This window comes from Phoca vitulina, unplaced genomic scaffold (genome assembly GCF_004348235.1).
Source record: "Phoca vitulina isolate PV1807 unplaced genomic scaffold, GSC_HSeal_1.0 scaffold5, whole genome shotgun sequence".
NCBI lineage: Eukaryota > Metazoa > Chordata > Mammalia > Carnivora > Phocidae > Phoca > Phoca vitulina.
In genome coordinates this window covers 11,241,034-11,264,237 of record NW_022589708.1, presented here as the reverse complement: position 1 = coordinate 11,264,237, position 23,204 = coordinate 11,241,034, and the positions used below count along the sequence as shown (strand labels likewise).

General features: G+C 43.9%; 1 pseudogene; it reads right to left on the bottom strand.

The window, feature by feature from the left end:
• The window catches only part of LOC116631377, a 54,113-nt pseudogene that overhangs the window by 567 nt on the left and 30,342 nt on the right, over window positions 1-23,204 (bottom strand).

The following is a 23,204-nucleotide window of genomic DNA, read 5'->3' as shown; positions in this document are numbered from 1 at the left end:
GGGGGCGGCGGCGGGGCGGGCGGCGGGGGCGGCGGCAGCTCTGGCGGGGGCAGCGGGACAGCCGGGGGCCACAGCGGCCTCTCCTCCAACTTCAATGAATGGTACGTGTGAGAGGCCGGGGCCTCTCTCCCTCTCCCAGTCCCCACCCTGGCGCAGCCCTCCGGGTGGCCAGCGCCGAGGGCACCCTGCGATGTGTTGTTAAAATTATGAATCTGATTTTTATGATGATGAAAATGATTTTACCAGCAGAAGGATTTTTAAAAGTTTTTTTTTTTAAAAAAATAATCTAGGCATGAAAAGCAAAAATATCCCTCCCGGAGTCTCAGAAGCTGAAAACATAAAATAAGAAATAAAAAATTTAAAAAATAAAAAACCCATAAAAATATTGAACCAAACCCCCATCCTTAATCACCCCCCCCCCCATGCCCTCTTTCCTTCTCTCCCAGTTCCCAGTCTTCTGACAAACTGTACATAGCGAACTCCTTCCTTCTCCAAGGTGGTTTTAATGGCTTCTCGGTGTATAGAAGTTTGTCCATTTGTAACTCTCCGGATTGCGTTCCTTCCTGCCTTTCTTCCCTTCCCTTCCCCAAGTGATGGGCTTTTTCTTTTTCTCTTTTTAGTTTACCCGGTTTCTTTTTAAGTAATGTGGAAGAAAATGGTTTATTTTGTATTGTGGTATTGAATATTGTGTTCCTTTATGAGGCAACTTGATTGTAAACTTCATGCAACTATAGACTGGAAAAAAACCGAGCCGTGCCAAAGTCTCCCTTCTGTTTCTTCAACACATTGATCCACAGCGCACACACACACCACCACCACCAACGCTTGTGAATGTATTTTTCTGTTAGCTGGGTTTACATGTGATGTTTTAGTGCTTTTGCGAGTTCAATTTGTTAGTTCCTGTATGAAAGATTGTGGGGGAAAATAAACGTCGTGCCGTTAGCTTTTCCGTAATAACACCCTTCCTTCTGTAAATACCCGTTACCATATTTATCCATTTGTAATTAAATTATGGTATTAACTTGCTACAGAGGAAACAATATTTATAAAGAATGTTTCTTAACTATAAATATGTACAATTGTGGGCATAAACTGTTTCAGATTTTTTATTTGAAGGTTTTAAGTGGTTTGATCATTTCTTGTGATATGTTTTGAGAGTAATGCATACAGAAATATAATAAAATGTGTTGAAACTGCATGAACATACTATTTTTTTCTAGCAAAGTTATTAAAGAAAATGGGAAGGGGGCAGCTGAGGGTTGATGTGGGTATGCATCAGCTGCCTAAATGAATGGGAGGTACCACCTTGCATTCTGGGGAGGAAGGTGTATGTATGCATAGAAACCAGGCCAAACTGCCCCTTTGGCAGAAAGTCTCAAAATTATTTTCTATGTCCTTTGTTTGTAGCTGAGAGTGAATTAAATTTTTGGAAAGGCCCTGTGAGGAATGGCGGCAGGAACCTTCAGAGTTTCTAATGGCTCCATTATCTGAGGGAATGCCTTTCTTTCAGCTATTTGGACTGGATTTAAGAGCACTAAACATTTCCTTATTCTTTGTTTTCCCTCTTCCCTGCCCCCTTTCCTCTCCCTCCCTCTGAAAAGCTGAGGTATAGTTATTTTTAATTGCACGTTTAAAACTGAGCTGAGTACTTTGTTTTTGAACTTGGCCCAGTGATTATAGTTTAAGGACCCTTTTCTACCAAAACTTTTTTCTTGAAATTTTAGAGAGCTTGCTCAAGAAATTTTGCTTATCTGCACAACTGCTGTGCACCAATAACTAGGATGTTCAAGAGAAGAAGGTGATAGAGAGTACATTTGAATTTAAGCAAGCAACAAACCGTTGGCCCAAGACAAAAGAGAATCCCTTCAAGAATTCAGTAAAATAGAATAAGAAAAAGATTAAAATGGTCAGGTGGAAGTGAGGCAGAGCACCAACCACCAGTTTGTCTAGAAGTTTTGCAGCTTTACTCCCTTCCCCTGCAAGAATTTGTCAGATTTCAAACAAGATGCTCTAGGGAAGAAGGTAAAAATAGTTTTAATAATCAAAGGGTAGGAATGGGGGAAATGATTTTTAAATCCCTGAGACATCAAAACATCTCCATCTCTTCCTGAGTATCCTCGGAGAGTCCCTGACAGTCCCTGAGTCACACCCCCGCCCCCAGTACTGAGTAGATTCGGCGGGCCTTGGTGGCTACACCTCCCTAGGGTCGCCCAGCGGGCTCTCGGGACTCTGCGGGGGGAGACCCAGGGCACGGGTGGCTGCGGCGGAGACCACTGCTTCTCTCTCTTTCCCCTTCGGTAGTCGACTAAGCTGCAGGGCCCGGCAGGCTAGGCCAGAGGGCCGTTTGGAGAGAAGGGTAACCCTGACCTCCTGGAGGCCACCTATTCAATGGGGAGGGAAAGACTCCAGCCTGGGGTGTGTGTGTGTGTGTGTGTGTGTGTGTGTGTGTGTGTCCCCCAGAGGGTGACAGAGGCCCGGCTAGCCCTCTCCCGTGGCCCAACTTGCTGCCCAAGCACCAGCTCCTGAAGCAATCAACCCCCTATTAAAGTCAAATTTATAACCCCTAATAATATTAAGGAAAATTATTAAAATAATTGGCATATGTTACTGATCCTTGGGAGATTTCATTGAATACATTATAAGCTGTGGGGAAAAGCATTTAGTTTTTCAACCCCATCCCCACCCCCCACCTTGGGCCACCTCCAGAGGAGGGGGTGAAGAAATCACATTAAATATTTATCATAACTTGGGCAAGAATGAGATCGTCTATCCTAAATGTTTTAAACTTCATTTTTGTGTGAAAATTATTGGTTTTGAGGCACCTCCCTAGTCTAAAGAGAGGAGTGGAACGGAAGTAGGTAGGCAACTTTAGTACCAGCTCAAGGCTTGGGGCTTTTCTTCTCATTTGGCAGAAGAAGAAGGAAAACGGCAAGAAGAGGCAGACGCCCTCAATCTTGAGTTGGCTGGCTGGCTTTCTAGCGCTGAATGTCGGAGAGCTACCGGAGGGCCCTTTCGGTCCGGGGGCGCTGATCCTAGTTTTCAGCAGGAAATAAAAATGGGAAGGCGCCTGGCGTGCGGAGGAAGATCGCAGCCTGGGAGCGGTTTCCTAGTGCACCCTAGGATGTGAGGAGCGAATGGGAGCAGCTTTCCCGCAAAATGGCTCCCAGTCCCCCGGTCCTTGCGTCCCACGGCTTTGTCCACATTAGTCACCGACCCGATGGTGTGGCCCACTCCACGCCTTTCTCTCCGGCCCTTCGAATCCCGGAGACTGGATGGGGGAAAGGGGAGATGGCAAAAGTGGTCAAAGGAGTCAGAATTGCTCGACATGGAAAGAGCGAGGGGGGCTGGCGGCCCAAGATTCTGCGTCGCAAAGAGGTGCCTGGGCCTGGGGGGTGGGGGATGCGTGCGTTTACTCCCCCCTCCCCCCCCCCACCTAAATGGACCTGAATTCTAACCTGCCCTCTTCTGGACTCCAGAACTAGAAAACTGAATCCCATCTTCGCTTCCCTCAGGGATCCAGAACTGCGCCTCTGGTTCGCTGCCCGCAGGGTGGCTCGACTGCCTCCGCCTGAGGACGGTTTCTGCCGGTCACAGCCATCAACTTGAACTTCAGAGCGCCCAAGCTCGCTCCCTCTGCGCTCCGCTCCATCCACCACCAAATAACTCCCCTCACGCGAGAGCCGCTTTATCCGGAGGCAGCTGGAGCCCCCTCGGGAGGACCATCATTATTATTATTAATTATCGTGATCCTCACTGCATTATTAATGACCACAATGATAACTGGCATCGGTATCAGCTTCTCCCGGTTCAATGCAGTCCCCCAAGTCCCAGGCGGGGAGGAGGTCACTCTTGGAGCAGAGGCCGGGTTGATTCTGCTCTGGGCGCAAGGGGGAGGCTGGTAAGGTCGAGGCCCCGCGGGACGCGAGTAGAGGAAACAGGTCCCAGGCCCTGCACACCCCGTCCCCGCTGTCCCAGCCCCTTTCCTTTCTGCTGGCACCTTCTCTCTTCCTCCTCCTCCCCACCCCCGCCCCTTTTGTCTTTTTCAGACGGATGTTTTCAGTACCAAATGGTGTATTTTCCGCACAAAACTGTGATATCTAGGGCAGATTACAGGCTGGACCGGAGTTCCGGGTTTCCCTGTACCCCGCGCTGTTCTCCCGCATTCCAGGGGTGGCTAGGAAGGCCTGGGTTTTCCAAGTGATCGGTCGCCCGGCTGAGCAGGCAGGACTGACTGGGGGAGGTGTGCTCTGGTGGGTCCCTGGTGAGCGCACCAGTAGCACACCTGGACACGCGGGAGCCCCCCAAGTACTCACTTGGGACTCTCCTCTCTGTCACACCACCAAAGTAACCCAAAGGGCGCGCTAGGCCTGTGTGCAAGAGCTAAGCAATAAAGGCCCCAAAATAATACCTCACCAAGACTTGGTTGAACCCTTGGATGCCTTTTTACTTAAATGGACACGTGCCCCGGAAAGCGACCCACGGGATCCAAAATATGCGTTCAATGAATACTTGAGGATTGATTGATTATATAGTCTGATACTGCTTTGGTTCCATAGAAACTTGGAGCTCCTCGGCCCACTGCTACCCCCAGCAGACCGCAATGAACGGTTTCTATTTTTAACTGGCAGCTTAGAACAGGGCTGGAGACTTGTGGCCCTCCTCGCTAAACCCCTCCCCATGCCTCCAACAGATTGTTGCAGGGGTTTTATTTTAGGGAAGCATCTAGATCCTTCCAGACTGGATCGAGTGGTCGGTCGTCCCGCTGGGCTCCTGTGAAAGAAAAGGCAGCCTTGGCAATTTGAACAGGGTGTTACGAATGAGAACTTCTGTAAACCATAACCAGGGCAGCCCGAGGGTTCGAGTTCACGGTCAAGGCTGTGGAGTGACTGCGGCCGCAGGGTCCACGCCCCGCTCCGCCCCTGCTCCTCCGCGGCGCAGACCTCGGGCAGGGCACGCGAAGCCAGGGTCCTCCCACTCCCGCCCCGCCCCTCAGGGCCCAGTCCGCGCACTGTCCGTGCTGGGGCCACCTCGTCGCCCTTGTACGTTTCCCTTTTGTTCCCAGGGCTCGACGAGCTTTTGAAGAGGTGACCCCTCACTTCGTCTCCAGCCCTGCATCCTGCCCTCGTCCCGCGTCCCGCAGCCACCAGGCCAGAGCTGGGGGTGGGGGTGGGGGGATGCCGCATTCACTTGCGTGCACTCACACAGACAGATCCCCTGCATACACACACATTCTCTCTCACAATCTCTCTCCACGCCTCAACATGCACACACACACACACACACACACACACATGCACTCACATATGCTCGCCTCCTTCGGCATCCCCCAGGCACACATTCGCGTGCGTGGGATGGACCCGAGCTGCAGAGATTGGGGACGCGTAGGGGGAAGACCCAGCAAAAGAGGCCCCCCTCTCCCTTCCACTCTTTTCCAGCTCCCCCACCCCCTACGAAAGGGCCCCGGCCTGCCCTGAACTCTCCATCCAACTTGGCTTTTGAGAGTCTACTGCCTGGGCCTTATTTCCGAAACCCGCACTTTGAGTCACCAGTGTGAGACAAGTTGGGTGGGGGATCCCCGCACACAGTCCGGATCCCTCAGGCCCACTTCCTTGGGAATGTGATAGGCCAGACTGTCCGGACTCCCCTCGCACCCACTGACTCCCGGGTGTGCTTTGGGAGGTCGCTCCTTTACCTCTCTGTTAAGCCAGGAGGAAGAGAAAGAGTTTTCTAACCCTAGCCCCCTTCCTCCAACCCCTGCCCTTAGCCTCTTCTTTTCCTAACCTCTCGACGCCAGTATTTTCCTGTCCCCGAGGCCAAACCTGGTGGCCCAGGGGAGCAGAACAGGGCGCCACGCCGCCAGAGAGGTTGGGGGTAGAAATAATAATAATGTTAATAATGTCAAAGATAATCATCCTAGTTAACGCTCCCCGACTGGGTTGCTCCTCAGAGGCTGGTGGAGGCCTGGGGCGGCTACAGACCGCGCGGGGCTGGGAGTGGGCGTGGGGTCTTCTATAGGGGAGGGTGTGGAGAGGTTCTTATGTTGCCTGCCCCATGCCCCCCAACCCCCCTCAAATCTTGGGTCTGGAACCAGGCCGAGCCAGCAACCGCCTGGCCAGGAGCCGCGCTGGGCCTCTTGCTGCAAACGCGCGGCGTTTCGTTCGTTTTCTTTTCTTTCTCCCGGCCCACTGGGCCCACAGTGGTTGGTGTGGTGGAGTGTGGTTTCTCGAAACTCTTTGGAGTCGTTTGGGTCTGTTTGCCAGTTGCCCCCACCCCCATCCCCCCAACCCAGGCCTCCCCCTCCCTCTCCCTGCCGGCAGATGAATGGTGGCTTTAATGATCCTGGGCGCGGCGTTGGCCCGGCGGTTCTGAAGATGCTCTGACCTGTAGGGAGGGCGCGAGAGGTCAGGCGCACGCAGGGCCGGGCTTGGGCTCTTCCCAGACCCACGCTGCTCGGATATTGATCTTGGGAGAAAGATAAACAGAAAAGCTGGACATTCGGTCATGAATACTAATGAGCCAGGGTAGGAGTTTTAATTGCTATGGACTTCCTTTTTCCAGTTAATCTTTATTGCAGACTTCGGAGTCGGTCTTTTCGAGCTCCGTTTTGTCTCCCTCTCTCCCCGCCCTCCTTCTTATATTTTCATTTGAAATGCCCAGGCGAAAGAGACCCGCGTCAACTTGACTTTATCCCTTTCCCAGTGCTCGTGTGAGCGCGAGAGCCCACAGCCCGAGTTCGCAGCAGGGCGCTTCTTCTGCTCACTAATTCTGGAAATGTAGGGGATCCTATAAAATAAATTGTTTCAATGTGGCTTTGGCGAGTCTGCTTCTTGACTTCCTCACCCTTATTGTTTCAAAGACTTCGTGTGTCCTTGGCCTTTAAACTTCCTCTTCACAATTGCATCTTTTCTCCAGGCACTGAGCTCCTTTCTACTCCAGACGGGTGTATTCCATCCACAAACGTTCCCGTTTCTCAAGTCTCCAGGATTTGACACTGCTTTGCCAACCGCAGTGTCTAAATGTTTCAATCTAGCAGTGAATTCTTAGGCAAGCTAATTCATCAGTTTACTTAATTGCAGTGTTTTCTTTGGTACCTGTAAGCAACAGTGAAATCTGAGATAGGAACCTAAGGGAATTTCCAGAACCATTTCTGCCTCCATTCTTAATATGCATTTGATAACTCAGTTATGCTGTTTTTCTTAAAATAGACCCATTTTTAAATTGAGTTTTCTCTTGAAAATATATAAATTGACTAAATCCCATAAAGCAGTTTCAGCTGTGTGATCAGGAGAGGAAAAAAAATGCAACCCCATTTCTGCAACAGACTATGCAACTCAGGGCAAAACCAAAACAAACCAAAACAAGAAAACAGCTGTATTAGAATTATTTCCAGTATTATTTTGATCTTCAAAGTTTGGGACAAAATAAACCTCTATTTCACATCATTGTCAATAGGTCCCAGTATTGAAGTCTCCTGAGGATTCTGTTTCACTTACACTTTCCAGTCCAAACTTTTTTTCTTCACACAATGATTTATTATGTAGGTAATTTTAGGGGATACAGTTTACAGCTTGAATTATTAGACTGAACACCTCTGGCTGACACCACGACGCCTTTTTTTTCAGCCTGCAGCTGTGAGTCACAACCCCATTTTCATACCCAACCGCTGCACATTCCTCCACAATGTATATTTCCTTCTTGCAAAGATCAAACATGCTTTGGTCAAAGTGTTTATTTTAAAATACAGGAAAATTAAAACTAAACACAGCTCTACCGAAAAATCCCCCAATGTATCATATTTTTCCTCCTCCTGTGCCCACAAAAAAGTAACAAGTTGTAGTACTTTCTGGAATAAAATTTCAAATCGAAGGGGAACACACAGGCACATACAGACTCGATTTTCATTTTATTATTGAAACACATCAGGAAACCTCCCACTTCTCTTCATATTTGAATCCTGTTTGGATGTCTTTAGTTTTTACCATAAAAATATCACAAGCAACAACAGCAGCGTATCTTTAAGAAGATGCTGACAGGCATCTATTTTATTCACCGAACCTACACATTCATTATTTCTAGGATATTTTTCTATCTTAGTATTTTTCTTTTAATTGTATCATCCAGAATATAACTTAAGGGAGAGAAGGATATTTTTAAGTATTTGCCAACAGGAAGAAAAAAAAAAGTAACTCAGAAACAACATTTCCCAAGCATGTAGGTAGGTTTTTGTCGTGTGCATGTGTTCCCTTTTCCCCTTCAAATTAAGGTGAAAAATCACAAAGTAAAATCACTTTTTCAGCACCTAAATCATGTGAAGTGGATTTTAACTGCAGATTTTGATGGACAAGTTGTCCTTCTACAACCCACTATCCGCTGCTTTTTTCAAGCTTCTCTGGATTCCCAACTGACAGAGATATAGACCTCAGCCACTCCTCTCCCATCCCAGGCAGCTTACTCAGCTTCTCAAGCCACGCAGTGCCTTAACGGGGCAGAAACTGGTAGGCTGTTTTTAATCAAGTTTGGAAGCAGAATCTTTTCCCTCTGACGACTGTGCCCAGGGGTGGATCCGGCTGACTGTCTGGCGCTGCGGGCTGCAGACTCGGCCACCCCTTTTTCAGACACAACACCAGAGAGGGGTATTGAAATAATTGCGTGTGGCAGAAATGTTTAGAAACTAGTATTAACCCCTCTTACTTCCCATACTTCTGAACTAGCAGGCAAAAGAAGCCAAAAGGAAATCTGAAATGATATTCATTTACCTGCCCAAGGCAGACAAGAAACTGCAGAGAGACTTGATGCTTTGAAAATGGACTCTACAGAATCTTTCAAGTTAGATGCTGCTTAAGATCAACGGCAGTAAAAAAATGTTTGATAATTTGATTGGTTAAAACTTTTCTAGATATTAGTGATAATGAATTAGGCTAGATGTCTCTTTCTAGAAAGAATCTGGAGGGCATATAGAAAATAATCTGTGTGTGATCCTCTTCTTCCTGTTCTTCAAGGGGAGATAAATTATAGTGCATATTATTTGGATTTTTTTTAACCTTAGAGAAATAAATAAAAATATCTAGCCCTCACGTATTATTGAGAATTCTTCGCAAGAGTGGAGAATCAAGGATTTTCAAGATGAAGAAGAAAACAAGGAATCAGATTACAATCTTCCCCTAAAATACATGTCTTCCTCTGATGGGTTTTCAAATGATCTCTTTGGTGATTGTTCATCTGAACTATCTGTTCAAATTAAAATGAAATGAATATTTCCCCCTGGATAGTTTAACTTCTGACATACAAAACATTTCTAAAAGTTCTAAATGAAAATCAAAGATTTTTTACAGTCTTAGTAACAACATTTCTTGTCATGGCCAAACCAATTTACTGTAAACTTCCTTTCATCTTTGGTAAATTACCTGATACATCAAAAGAAAATCTCACCTTGAAAATATCAACTTTTCTGTCAATGTTATGAGAGGTTATTTTCATGATATGCAATTGGAATTTTTTATTTCATTTCCTTTTTTTAAATCCGAGAGAATTAATTCAAAAACTGATTTGGACTAGGGAGGAGACATTATCAATGAAAAGTCCTAACTTATAAATCAGACATACCTCAACTACCTCCCAGTACATACATACACACACCCTTCCTGAGAAAAGAAAATGTTTGAACTGAAGAGAGCAGTCATATCAGTCCTCTGACTTCAAATGCCTTCTAAAAAAGTCTATCATGATTATTTTACAATATAGCAAAATTGTCATCTAAAGTTTCAGGGTGACATTTTTCTAAATCTTTACTAATACTAACTTACTAGTTCAGAAATGTAAAAAATAATTGATTTTATCGGGCAAAGTATTGCATCACCTCTTAACATAAATATCTCCCATAGACTGCTCTTGTAATTTATGTAAGTTCTCTTATTTTTGACAAGAGTTCACTTGTAGTCTACTATTCTCTTGTGCCCCCCAACATTTTTGCAGTTCAAAGTTGAATGCTGGGTACTCTGAGGTTGGAAACCCCACCAATTGGTTTTCCTGGAAGCAAAAGTTGTCTCCCTCTGACAGATGCTACTTTAGGTGTCTTTTCTTCTAAGCGGTTCTCAGAATTAAATTAGCTTCATCACTTGCTACTATTTTTCTAAGGTTTATGGTCCAAGTGGCAGCCCTCTCTGAAACATACCGTAGGTTCTGTCTCACAGTGGCAAAGTCGCCTATCTTTGCTTCAAATTTTGTTGTGTGTTTAAAATACAATAAAGTCAGTTTAAAAATAATTTTTAAGAGAGCACTTTCAAGAAGCACTTCCTCTCCTACTGCCAGACAGCGCTGCTCCCCAACCTCTTGGCTGGAACCCTTGCTTTCGATTTGTTTGTTTCACGCATTTCCCTAAAGAACCCGGCTCTTCGCGCTATTTAATTCTGCTTTAAAAATGCATCGCTTGTGCCTTGGATTTTTGTCTGAAACAAATTGCTATCGAAAGTGTATCAGATTCGTTCAAAATACAGGATTTGAGTCAATATTCCCATACTGGAATATTTTTAAATTTGAAGAATATTTTAAAATTTGTTTTTGCCATAAGAGTCCACATTTTTGCAATATATTTTCAGCTGAAGAAGGGTTGCCTGTATTTCTCATGATAAACAAACAAAAAGTAACGATTACCGTCTGCTTAGATCTTCCTTTATTATTATTTTTTAGCCCGTGTATCATAACCTAACTGGTATGTGTTATTCTGTCCAGCTCTTGATGATCTAGTTGAATTCTAGACATTGTGCCAAGAAGTGTATTTGAAGCAGATAAGTACGTATAATACAAATGCGTTTTGTTAGACCTGATGGATGCTATTTTTCTTTTAATAGGTTTGTAGCAAACTAACACAATAACACAATGTATTCCTTTTCAAGGTACATTGTTGAAACAGGTCTATTAAGAGCGCGTTGAGCTATTTCTCGCTTCTATTGAACAGTCTGTTGCTCAAACACAACAGCCAACAAACGCCAGCTGCCTCAACAAAAGTAGAAACCTAACCCTTTTATGTAATGTTTTAACAGAAAGGGTAGCTCTGTTTAATTAAAAACATTGATGATTCAGTGAAACAATGGAAACTCAAGTTCAAGTGGTGCTCTATTGATTTAAGATGATTTTTACTAGCAATGGGTATAATTCATTTTTTTCTGGCTCTCTCTTGTGTAAAGGGGTTCCTTCTTGTGGCATTATTTGGGTGAATAGGAAAAGACAGAGATGGCTATTGCCTTAGAAACCTGATTAACGCACGTCGCTTTGAGGGTAAGGTGTTCAAGTTATAAGTGCACCCCATATTTTTTGTCAGTTTATTCGCGGTGGGGAAGCTTTGAAAGTAGCTCCTCTCAGCAGGTTAAAAAGTGAAGTCTGCGTCCTGGCATTTAAATGTCTTTGTTATTGTGTCAAGCAAGTTGTTGAAAACCGCATGCCCGGAATACTAAGGTTGGGCAGCTAGATGAGGCAAGTTGTGTGTGTGTGTGTGTGTGTGTGTGTGTGTGTGTGTGTGTGCGCGTGTGCGCGCGCGCGTGTGTGCGCGTGTGCACGCGCGCCCCTGGGCGCAGGGCTGTGTGTGCTAGGACAATTATTTTCATCAGCTGCTTGCTTGCTCGCGCCCGACCGCTCCTTTTTGCAGCACCGACGGCCTCCGGGCTTTCAAGTTTGAAAGCGAAGCAGGAGGAATTCTTCCATGGAGACTCCCTCCTTGGAAGCGTCGAACTCTCAGTGCCCTGGGGAGCGGGCCTCGGTCAAGGGTATCCGAGTGCCCCCCCCCCCGCCCCGGCAGGAGAGCACTCGAAGGCCGCGAGGTGCCGGGTTTCGCCCTCCTGCGACCTTCGCGAGGACCTCCCGGGAGGGGCGCCCGGAGCTCGGGGCGACGGCCCTGGGTCAAGGTGGGCGGAGGCAGGTGCTTCCCTTCGCCCGGCAGCTCGGCGGCCGCAGTTCGCACTCCTTCCTCCCAGTCGGGCCCGGAGGTTGGTCTCCACCATTCCCGGACCCCCGAATGCGAGGGATTTGAGAACGCAGCTTCCGTCGACCTCCCTCCCGCAAAACAACCGGCACGAGGGCCCGGAGTCCGCAACGCTGGCCTACAGGCCGCCCCCAGGGCCTCAGCGCGGCTTCTTCCCCGTAGGACGCCCTTGTCCGCCGCTAACGGAGGGGGCGGGGTGGGCCAAGGGCGGTGGCCTACTGGCTCCCGTCCGGCGGTCATACAGGTCCCCGGAATAGGGCCGGCGACACAGCGCCTCGGGCATCGTTTGTTTCCCACGGCCGCTACCCTGATCCGCGCGGCGGCCTTAAAGCCGTTTGTCCCGGCCGGCCGGTGCAGGCCGCCACAGGCCGCCACAGGCCTGGGTGCCGTACTTCCGCCCGCTCCCGGCGTCCTGCGCGCCCGGGGGTCAAAGGGCCCCGGGCCGCTCCCGGCGTCGGGGCCTCGCGCGCGCCTCGGGCCACGCGTCCTCCTCCCCGAGGGCGAGGGCGGGTGGCAGTGTGGCCTTGAGGCCGCAGGTGGCAGCCCGTCAGGCCCACCTTCCCAGATGAAACCGGGGAGAACGCGGCCCTGGCCAGAAAGGGAACCGAGAGGGAAACATCCACATGGGCCCCGCAGGCCTAGAGTGAATTATTTAAGCTGTTCCCGGTGTTTAAAGAGGTTTTTCAGTTTTTAAAGAATGTTGTAAAAAAATATCAGCCCTTGTTAACTCCCTCATTATATGCTTTTTTCTCCTCAGCTGAACAAGCCATGTTTCCTGAAACTGAGGAGCTATGTAAGTGTTTAAACATGTGTCAAGTGTCTCATAAATAATACAAATTCATAAAGAAGAGGAGGAAATTTAAGTGATACCTAAAGTACTTGGCATGGCTCCGTCTCACTGTTGGGTTATTTTTGGCTGTGAGACTGTAGTAAGGAAACTACTGGGGGGATTAGGTGGCGCCTCGTGGAGCCATCCCTTGTCTTAGCTCGCTCACTTTGAGTCCGTACGCTCCCCTCTCCGGCGGTGCCTTTGTCCGGGCGTGAAGGACGTCCAGGTGCTCTGCGGGGTCTGTAAGATGGAGAGGCAATACCTAAGCAGTGTTGGAGAGTCACCTTCCTGTCTTCTCTCAGCTCCCTCGCCCTCCAAGCGTCGGCCACCCGGACATTGCTCTCACATCCAGCACCCCCTTGTTAGAATGAAGGTTAGGGCTGCTTCTGGGGGGGGGACAGTAGGAGCGATGAGGTCTGGGCTTTAACTTGAGGTCTGGGTTAGCAAATCATTTTAAGTTTTTGTATCCTTTCTCTTACCTAGAAAAGCTGAAAAAAGATGTTGCCCTAACACAATTTGAGATCCTCTAGGAAAACGTAAGTACAGAGTGTTATTTTGCAGTAAAAATGACATATGTTGTTTTAAAATTAGATTGAACTTTAGGGTTACCTCCATACTTCAGTTCCTTGGATGACATTTTTCATATCGATCATCATTCTGGGGAAGATTTCTGTGGCATTCTATTTCCAGGCGTTTTAAAATGTCTAAATGCACGTCAGGCATCTCTTCTGTGTGCATTGTTGCCGCTGCTTCTGGGTATAGCTGGTGATGGAGGTAATGGTAATATGGAGATGCCGGAGCTCTGCAGTGTTCGTTGTTGATTGTCCATGGTATTTGTTCAGAGGGTTCCAAAATACTCTGTCAATGGTTTTAATATAAAGAGCCATTTTTGTTATTTACAGTCCTCTCTCTCCTTAGAACCTCACTTTGAATCTAAGGTGGTCTGAGCAAGGAATAATGCCTAGTCTCAGGAACATTCAAAATTACTCATCTCCTCTAAGCACCAAGACTTTGTTTCAAGATCAAGCTACCTAATCTTCTCTTTGCTTAAGATAATAAGTTTACTCCCCGGAGGTTTCTCAGTCTCTTGTGTAAATAGATTTCAGGTGGTTGTCTTACCATCCTTTCAGAATTGCTCAGACATGTATGAACCTCAGTGATGGAAACAGCTTAGACTGTATAGTTGGGGAAGAGTTGGGGCTACGCCCCTTCCCAATAAATTCACTCAGAATCAGATCTGTATACATGCTGATAAATTCCCAGGTTGGCAGATGAAGACTTTGCTGAGGTTAACAAATACCTTTTTGATGTTTAAACAGTCCCTAATAAGAATGCCAACCATCTGTTGAAAGCCAAACAATAAATAGTGAACAGAATAGTCAATGCATAGATAATTTACTCATTTGTTATTTGTTCTTAAACATTAGCCAATTGTCAACAAATTGATATCCAGGCACTCTTTGAGCCAAGCCTCTGTTGCTAAACTCAGATGGGACATTTTGATCTTTTTCTTTGTGTGCCACTCCCCATTCCGTAAGAGAACACTGTGCCTCTTTATAGGAAAAGATGTACAGCATTTACTACAGTATCAGGTAGCTTGTTCTCTAATGGTGGAGTTAAGGCAGTTATGTAAAATGATTAAATAATACAAAGTAAATAATATTAGAGTATGGGGAATGACTAAATAATATAAAGCATAATGAGTTCCTTAAAAGAAATGTTTATACATTCTTCAAAATGTTCAAAGATGGATAAAATAACATCAGAAACTGTAAAAGGAACAACATTTAGGCTTGCAGTATACTTCCCAACATCAACAAGAGACGTCTGAAGACAAAGGACTACTATTTCGAAAGGAGCTGAGAGAAAATAACTGTAACCCAGAATGCCATACCCAGCTAGCTGTTATTTAAAAGTGAGGGCTAAATAAATATGTCTTCAGACCAAAAAGGTGGGAAATTACCACTTGCCTTTGATAATGATTATAGGAAGTTTTAGGAGGTACAGGAGGAAAGAGTTTGTTGATTCCAGAAGGACAGAGTGGACTACAAGAGGAAATGGTGCACAAAGAAGCTGTTCATTGACATGTGGGAAATCGAACAGTTATTGCATATATAAAATAATATGATGATGACTAGTTCAGGGTGTTTACAACATGATGGCCAACACAACTTACCTAAACTGAGAGAATCTGATATAGCAGTTCATGATAGAAACTCTTAGCAAACTAAGAACAGAAGGCATCTTCCTCAAGCCAGATAGAGCATCTACAAAACTCTCAGCTCACATAATACTCAAAGGAAAAAACTGAATACTTTTTCCCCTCAGATTGGGAATAAGATAAGGATGTTAGCTCTCACCACTTCTATTCAACACTGTACTGGAGGGCCTGGCCTTGTAGCCACTTGCAATAAGTCAAGAAAAAAGAAAGAAAAGGCATAAGGATTGGTAAAGAAGAAATAAAATTTATTTGCAGAGGACACAGCGGTGCTGATAGAAGATCTAAATGAATCTACAAACTATCAAAAGCAACAAGTGCATTTAGCAAGATTAACTAGATACGAGGTCAAAATACAAAAAAATCACTTGTATGCTAGAAAGACACAAATGGGAAAGGAAAGTTTAAAAATACCATTTGTAATAACATAAAAAAGGTAGAGAAAAAATCTAACACAGATATGAAGAGGGAAGTAAGTAATAATAATGAATACAGAAATGAATGCACTAGAAATCAAAGAAGCAATTGGGAGGCTCAAGAAAATGAAAGTTCATTCTCTGAAAAGATTAATAAAGTACACAAATTTTTTTGTTAAAATTTTATTTATTTGTGTGTGAGAGAGAGAGAGAGAGAGAGCCAGGGTGAGGGGCAGAGGGAGAGAGACAAACCTGGTCCCCCACCCCCAGCAGGGAGCCCGATGCAGGGCTTGATCCCAGGACCTTGAGATCATGACCTGAGCTGAAGTCAGACGCCGAACCAACTGCGTTGCCCAGGCGCCCCGATGAAATAGACAACATTTTAATTAATTTTAAAAAATTGGGGCACCTGGGTGGACAGTCAGTTGGGCATCCAACTCTTGGTTTCAGTCAGGCTGTGATCTTGGGGTCCTGGGATCAAGCCCTGCGTTGGGCTCCATGCTTGGCCTGGGGTCTTCTTGGGATTCTCTCTCCCTCTCACTCTGCCCCTTCTCTCGTGCTCTCTCTCTAAAATAAATAAATTAATTAATTAAAAAATTAATTTTAAAAGGCACAAATGTACGATGCTAGGAATTTTTAAAGGAGACAAACTATAGATATAGCAGAGATTTTTTTCAAAATGATAAGAGAATTTAGGAACTTAGGTAGTATGGACAATTTCCTAGGATAATATAACTTATCCAAAGTGAGTACAGCAAATACTGCCAAATGACAATTCAAAATCCAGCCTTCTTTCTCCTTTATTAACCTAGCTCTGATTTTGTTTGGAGTAATGTGCCCAAATACAAATACTTCCCTAAATTCCTTTGTGGCTAGATAAGCCATGTGACACAGTTTTGGACAATGAGAATGAAAGCTTTTGATTTCCTGATATGGGTGTTACCTCTTTCTGCTTCAGTTTCTTTCTTACCTAAAAAAATTGAGAACTGGAAATATAAGCAGCTATTCTGAGTCTGAAGTGTACCAAGCATGAGATGAAGACCTGTAAGCTAAAGGTAGTGGAATGGAAAGTTAGAGCCTACTTTCCTGACAGCGTCATAAGGAGCTGTGTCTTCTCTGGACAGTCTTAATCTAGCCTTGTTATGTGAGGGAAAAAAGTAAGCTCTTTTTTTCTTTTAAACGGAGTCAGCTTTTCTGTTATTTCCAGCCTAAAGTATTCTTTACTTGATGCATTGCTTTAAGAGGAAATTGAAAATCTGTGTGAACATACATCCATTAAACAAATGGAATTATTTGTTTTAAAATTTTCCACAATCGGTTAAGCGGCTGCCTTTGGCTCAGGTCGTGATGCCAGGGTCCTGGGATCCCGCCCCTCATTGGGCTCCCTGCTCAGCAGGGAGCCTGCTTCTCCCTCTGCCCCTCCTCCTGTTCCTGCTTTCTCTCCCTCTCTCTCTCTCTGTCAAGTAAATAAATAAAATCTTTATAAGAAAATTAAATTTTCCATAGTAAAACATACCAGGCCCATAATGCTTCTATCTATTTATTTATTTGTTTATTTCCCATAATGCTTTTATTTATTTTTATTATTATTATTTTGAAATTAATTAATTAATTTATTTGACAGAGAGTGCACTTGCGAGCACAAGCAGGGGGGGCAACAGAGGGAGAGGGAGAAGCGGGCTCCAGCTGAGCAGGGAGCCCAATGCCGGGCTTGCTCCTAGTGCCCTGGGATTATGACCTGAGCTTAAGACACATGCTTAACTGACTGAGCCACCCAGACACCCCTAAGTTGTTATTTGTCATCCTAATTGCCTATATAGAAAATCTAAGAAAACCAAACCATTAAAATTAGTAAGAGAATTCAGCAAAATTATAGGTTACAGGATCAGTATGCAGAAGACCAACAATATTCCTATGTGCCAACAACAAACAAGTTGAAAATCCAGTTAAAAAAGTACTATATGACGGGGCACCTGGCTGGTTCAGTTGGTAGAGCATGCAACTCTTGATCTTGAGATTGTAAGTTTGAGCCCCACATTGGGTATAGAGATTTCTTTCTTTATTTTTAAAAGATTTATTCATTCATTCATTCATTTGAGAGAGAGAGAGAGAGAGAGCAGGAGGGGCAGGAGAGGAAGAGAGAGTCTGAAGCTGACTCTGCTCAGCACAGAGCTTGACACGGGACTTGAACTCATAACCCTGAGATAACGACCTGAACCAAAACCAAGAGTCGGACATTTAACCTACTGTTCCACCATGGCGCCCCTAGAGATTACTTTAAAAAATAAAAAAATAAAGTAAAAAAGAAATACCACATGAAATAGTGAAAAAGCTATAAGGGACGTTGGAATATATCTAACAAAAGATGTTGAAGATCTTTATGGAGAAAATTATAAGAATTTATTTAAATACATAATGTATAGACATAACATGCTCATGAGTGGAAAGACTTGATTTTATAAAGATGTAATTTGTCCCTGTATTAACTCATGCATTCCTTGCAGTTCCACCATAAGTCTCAATACTTGTGTAGGTGTGTGTGTGTGTAATTTAATAGGTGGATGTTAAAATTTAAATGGAAGAAGAAAATGTCAAGAATTTCCAAGATGATTTTGAAAAATGAGTGATTTGTTCTGCCAAATATAAAGATCTGATGTGAAATTTTAGTAATTATACTGTTGTGACATTGGCACAAGCTTATAAACAATGGAACAGAGGACAGTCATGTACTTACAGTAATTTGGTATATGACACAGGTGATATTATGAATCAGTGGGATGGTATATTCAATAAAGAGCGCTGAAACAATCAGCTAACTCCATATAAAAACTATAAATCCTTAGCCCAGGGGCACCTGGGTGGCTCAGTTGGTTAAGTGTCTGCCTTCGGCTCAGGTCATGATCCCAGGGTCCTGGGATGGAGCCCCGCATCAGGCTCCCTGCTCAGTGGGGAGCCTACTTCTCCCTCTCCTCCTAGCTTGTGCTCTCTCTCACTGTCTGTCTCTCTCAAATAAAATCTTAAAAAAAAAATAATTCTTTACCCCAACTATATACAAACCACATTCCAGTACTAAAACCTTAATTTCAAAAGCAAAACTTAAACATTTTTAGAAAGAAAATACAGAATATCTTTATGATCTCAAGAGGGATTTCTTATACTAGACACATAGAGCAATCATCCTAAAATAACTATTTGTGTGTTATCTAAGAAATTCTTTTTTTTTTTTTTTAAGATTTTTATTTATTTCAGAGAGAGATAGAGAGTGAGAGCATGAGTGGGAGGGGCAGAGGGAAAGGAAGAGAGAATCCCAAGCAGACTCTGCGCTGAGCACAGAGCCCGATTTGGGGCTTGATCTCACAACTGTGAGATCATGACATGAGCTGAAACCAAGAGTCAGACATTTAACCATCTGCACCACCCAAGTGCCCCATCTAATAAATTATTCTTTTTTAAAATAATTTTTTAAAGATTTTATTTATTTACTTGAGGGAGAGACAGATAGGGATAGAGACTCCAAGAGAATATTAATGTTTATCCCTTCATGGCCAGAGATTATATAGCTTTGAATCCATCATAGTGCATTGAGTATAAACTCAGTAAATACTTAACTATTGGTGACAGTATAAATAGTAGTGATCCTTTCAATTAAACACCTTTATCTTTTGTTTTTCCCTAATTTTTTATTTTGAAACTTTTTTTTTAAAGTAATCTCTAGGGGCGCCTGGGTGGCTCAGTTGAGCGTCTGCCTTGGGCTCGGGTCATGATCCCGGGGTCCTGGGATCGAGCCCCACATCGGGCTCCCTGCTCTGCGGGAAGCCTGCTTCTCCCTCTCCCACTCCCCCTGCTTGTGTTCCCTTTCTTGCTGTGTCTCTCTCTGTCAAATAAATAAATAAAATCTTTAAAAAATAAATAAATAAAGTAATAAAGTAATCTCTACACCAAACATGGGGCTCGAGCTCATGACCTCGAGATCAAGAGTCCCATGCTCTATCAAGTGAGCCATCCAGGCACCCCATTTTGAAACTTTTCAAACATATTTGCATGAGCGATTTGACCTCATAAAACTTAACCCCAGCATGCTAAGATTAAGAACATTCTCCAATATACTACCATATCACAACTTAGATACCATCTAATATCCAGTTCATATTCCAGTTTCTCCAATTGTTTCAACAAATGTGTTTTATAGGTTAAAAATGACACAAAGTTTCTAAATTGTTATCTTTTTAGTCTTTTTTGGTCTAAAAAAGTCCGTCACTTTTTGTTTTCTTTTTATAACAGTAGTAAATGTTTTTTTTCCTTTTTTTTGTTTTTTGTTTTTTTAAGATTTTATTTATTTATTAGACAGAGACAGAGAGAGCGAGACAGAGATAGACCATGAGCAGAGAGGATAGGGAGAGGGAGAAGCAGGCTCCCCACTGAGCAGGGAGCCTGATGCGGGGCTCGATCCCAGGACCCTGAGATCAAGACCTGAGCCATGAAGGCAGACGCTTAACCGGCTGAGCCACCCAGGCACCCCAGTCTACTTTTTCTTATAGTATGTCTCACATTCTCTGTTTGATTGTTTCCTCATGGTGTCATTTAACCTGTTCTATCCCTTCTCTTTTCTATAAACCTAGACTTTTTTTTTTTAAAGATTTTATGTATTTGAGGTGGGGGGAGAGGGAGCAGAAGCAAGGGGAGGGGCAGAGGGAGAAGAACAAGCAGACTCCCTGCTCGATGTGGGGCTTGATCCCAGGACCCTGAGATCAGGGCCCCAGCTGAAGTCAGGCACTTAATTGACATAGCCACCCAGGTACCCCAAGTCTAGAGGTTTGCTTAGACTCAGGTGAAATTCATGATGTCATTTTGTTCCATTATTAGCATTGCTACATTTGGTCACTTGGTTAAGGTGGTGATTGTCAGTTCTCCCTGTGGTAAAGGTACATTTTCTCCTTTGTAGTTAAAAGTAATCTATGGAGTGATACTTCACTATAGAGTGGAAATATCCCTTCACTCAATGAATAAACACACATTTAACTGTCTTATTTGGCCTGCTATGATGTAGGGTTGATTCATATTCATAGGCTCAAGATCAAAAGACACTTCCATTTAGAACAGTGGTTCTCAACTGGGGGTGATTTTGCCCCTCAGGGAACATTTGGCAATGTCTGGAGACATTTTGGTTGTCACAACTGAGAGGGGGTGCATACTACTGGCATCTAGTGGGTAGAGGCCAAAGATGCTTTGTGTATCCTGCAATGCACAGGAAAGCCCCCCTAGCAAAGAATTATTCAGACCAGAATAGTAGTTCTGTTGAGAAATTCTAGATGTAGAATTAAGCTTCTTTCTCACACACAGTTCATTTCAGAGACACTAGTAAAGTTTTAGAGCCTATCTTCAGCAGTGGTAGAAACCAAGCAGATGTTAGAATCCATCACAATTTTACCATGTTTCAAACCAGGCAGATTTTTACTGCCCACCTCTTCTGTCTTTCCTTTTCCTTTATAGGTATCTTCTCAAGAAGGATTTAAATTGCTTTTCTCTACTTTTTTTAAGGATTTTATTTTTAAGTAATCTCTACACCCAACATGGGGCTGGAGCCCACAACCCCAAGACCAAGAGTCACATGGCCCACCAACTGAGCCAGCCAGGTGCCCCGCTTTTCTCTACTCTCACTAAACTAACATAAGGAAGAAAAGAAGAAAAAAAAAAAAAAAAACACCAGATTTAACGCATTGAAGCATTTTTGTCTGCTTTTGTGTTTCCTAGAAGATTTTGTAATGTCATCTTAGAAGCCCTAGAACCAGGGAAGAGAAAATGGAGAAAGAGAAATATCAAGTTAAGAATTCACTGTTACAAAAATGGTCCAGAGAGAGTAACCAGAGTTCAAGAAGGGGCAGGGGAGTGCAGAGGGCATTTCCACTCTCACACCTGTAAGTTATTAATGACCTTTGAAGTGATTGTTGATGGAAGCACTTATATATTTGAGCTGCTTCATATGTATACTTAGTGTATTCAGAGAACTGCCTAGCTCTGGAGCCCTGAAATATCTTCAAGCTGCATCAGAGATCAAATGGCAAAATCCATGACTTGGGAATATCATGTAGCCATGTGACATGTGGAAGGATCCAGAGTATGAGAACCAATGCCTAAACAATTACACTGTATATTTTTAACTTTGAGAGATTTAGCATTGCTTCCATAACTTGTAAAATAGCAATCTCAATATAATGTCCCACAGTTTCAAGATAAGGTGGTAAGAGGAAAAGTTTTTATACATCTATTTTGGGTTCCTGTACTTAAAAGGTTAGAACATAAGTGCCTTATTTTCATTTAGGTTGTCATTGGATAGCTTGTACAGCATTTGCTTGTCTTAGGTTTTGAACTCTGGGGACAAGGACATTGCCTTTCCCTGTTGAGGGCTGAGTCAACAGTTTTGTTTGCACTTAACAAATAGGGAATCACCCAAGTCTGAACTTTTCTCTCCTGTGCCATGCAGTGAGCACGTGAATGCATCCAGCAGCTATAGTTACACTTTTGGAGAAAGCAGCAAGATCTCTAGGTCTGTGGTTTTATTTTAATTTTTTCCCTATCAGTATGTCTTAAAATTATTTTTCATGCTATTTCACAACATACTTTCCAACTAGAATAACATAGCAATTGTCAGCCTGACATGGTATTAAGAAATAATCCTAAGGAATTCAGTGGAAAATTATAGAACATGATTTACTTCCTAAGTATAATTTTTACTTCTTTTTTTTAATGAGTCTTTTTTTAAGGATTTTATTTATTTATTTATTTATTTATTTATTTATTTATTTATTTATTTAACAGAGAGAGAGAAAGAGAGTGAGAGAGAGAGCATAAGCAGGCAGAATGGCTGGCAGAGGGAGAGGGAGAGGAAGAAGCAGGCTCCCCGCTGAGCAGAGAGCCCGACATGGGGCTCGATCCCAGGACCCTGAGATCATAACCTGAGCTGAAGACAGACGCTTAACTGATTAAGCCACCCAGGCACCCCTAATTTTTACTTCTTATGAGTAGGCAAGTGTTTTAGGTGAGCAGTTTGATTAGAAAATAGGAATTAAAACATAAGAATCTAAATCCATTATTATTTACATTTTTTCCTGTATTTGCTCAATTTCTGTAAAATACACAAAATTGAAGAAATAGATGACATAGTATATGTCATTATTCTTTTATATCATTCTCTATTAAGTGGGAAGAGGGAATAAGAAAGGGGGGATGGGGCGCCTGGTTGGCTCAGTCAGGAGAGCATGTGACTCTTGATCTTGGGGTTGTGGGTTTGAGCCCCACATTGGGTATGGAGATTACTTAGAAAAAAATCTTGGGGTGTCTGGTCAGCTCAGTTGGTAGAGCATGCGACTCTTGATCTCAGGGTTGTGAGTTCAAGCCCCACATTGGGTGTAGAGATTACTTAAAAATAAAATCTTAAAGGGGTGCCTGGCTGGCCAGTCTATGGAGCTTGCAACTCTTGGTCTTCGGGTTGTGGGTTTGAGCCCCATGTTGGGTGTAGAGATTACTTAAAAAAAAAATAAAATCTTTATTAAAAAAACCTAAAAAGTAAAATCTTTTTTTTTTTAAGATTTTATTTATTTATTTGTCAGAGAGAGAGAAAGCAAGAGTGAGGACAAGCAGGGGGATTGTCAGGCAGGAGGAGAAGCAGACTCCCTGCTGAGCAGGGAGCCCAATGCAGGACTCAATCCCAGGATGCTGGGATCATGACCTGAGCCGAAGGCAGACACTTAACCGACTAAGCCACCCAGG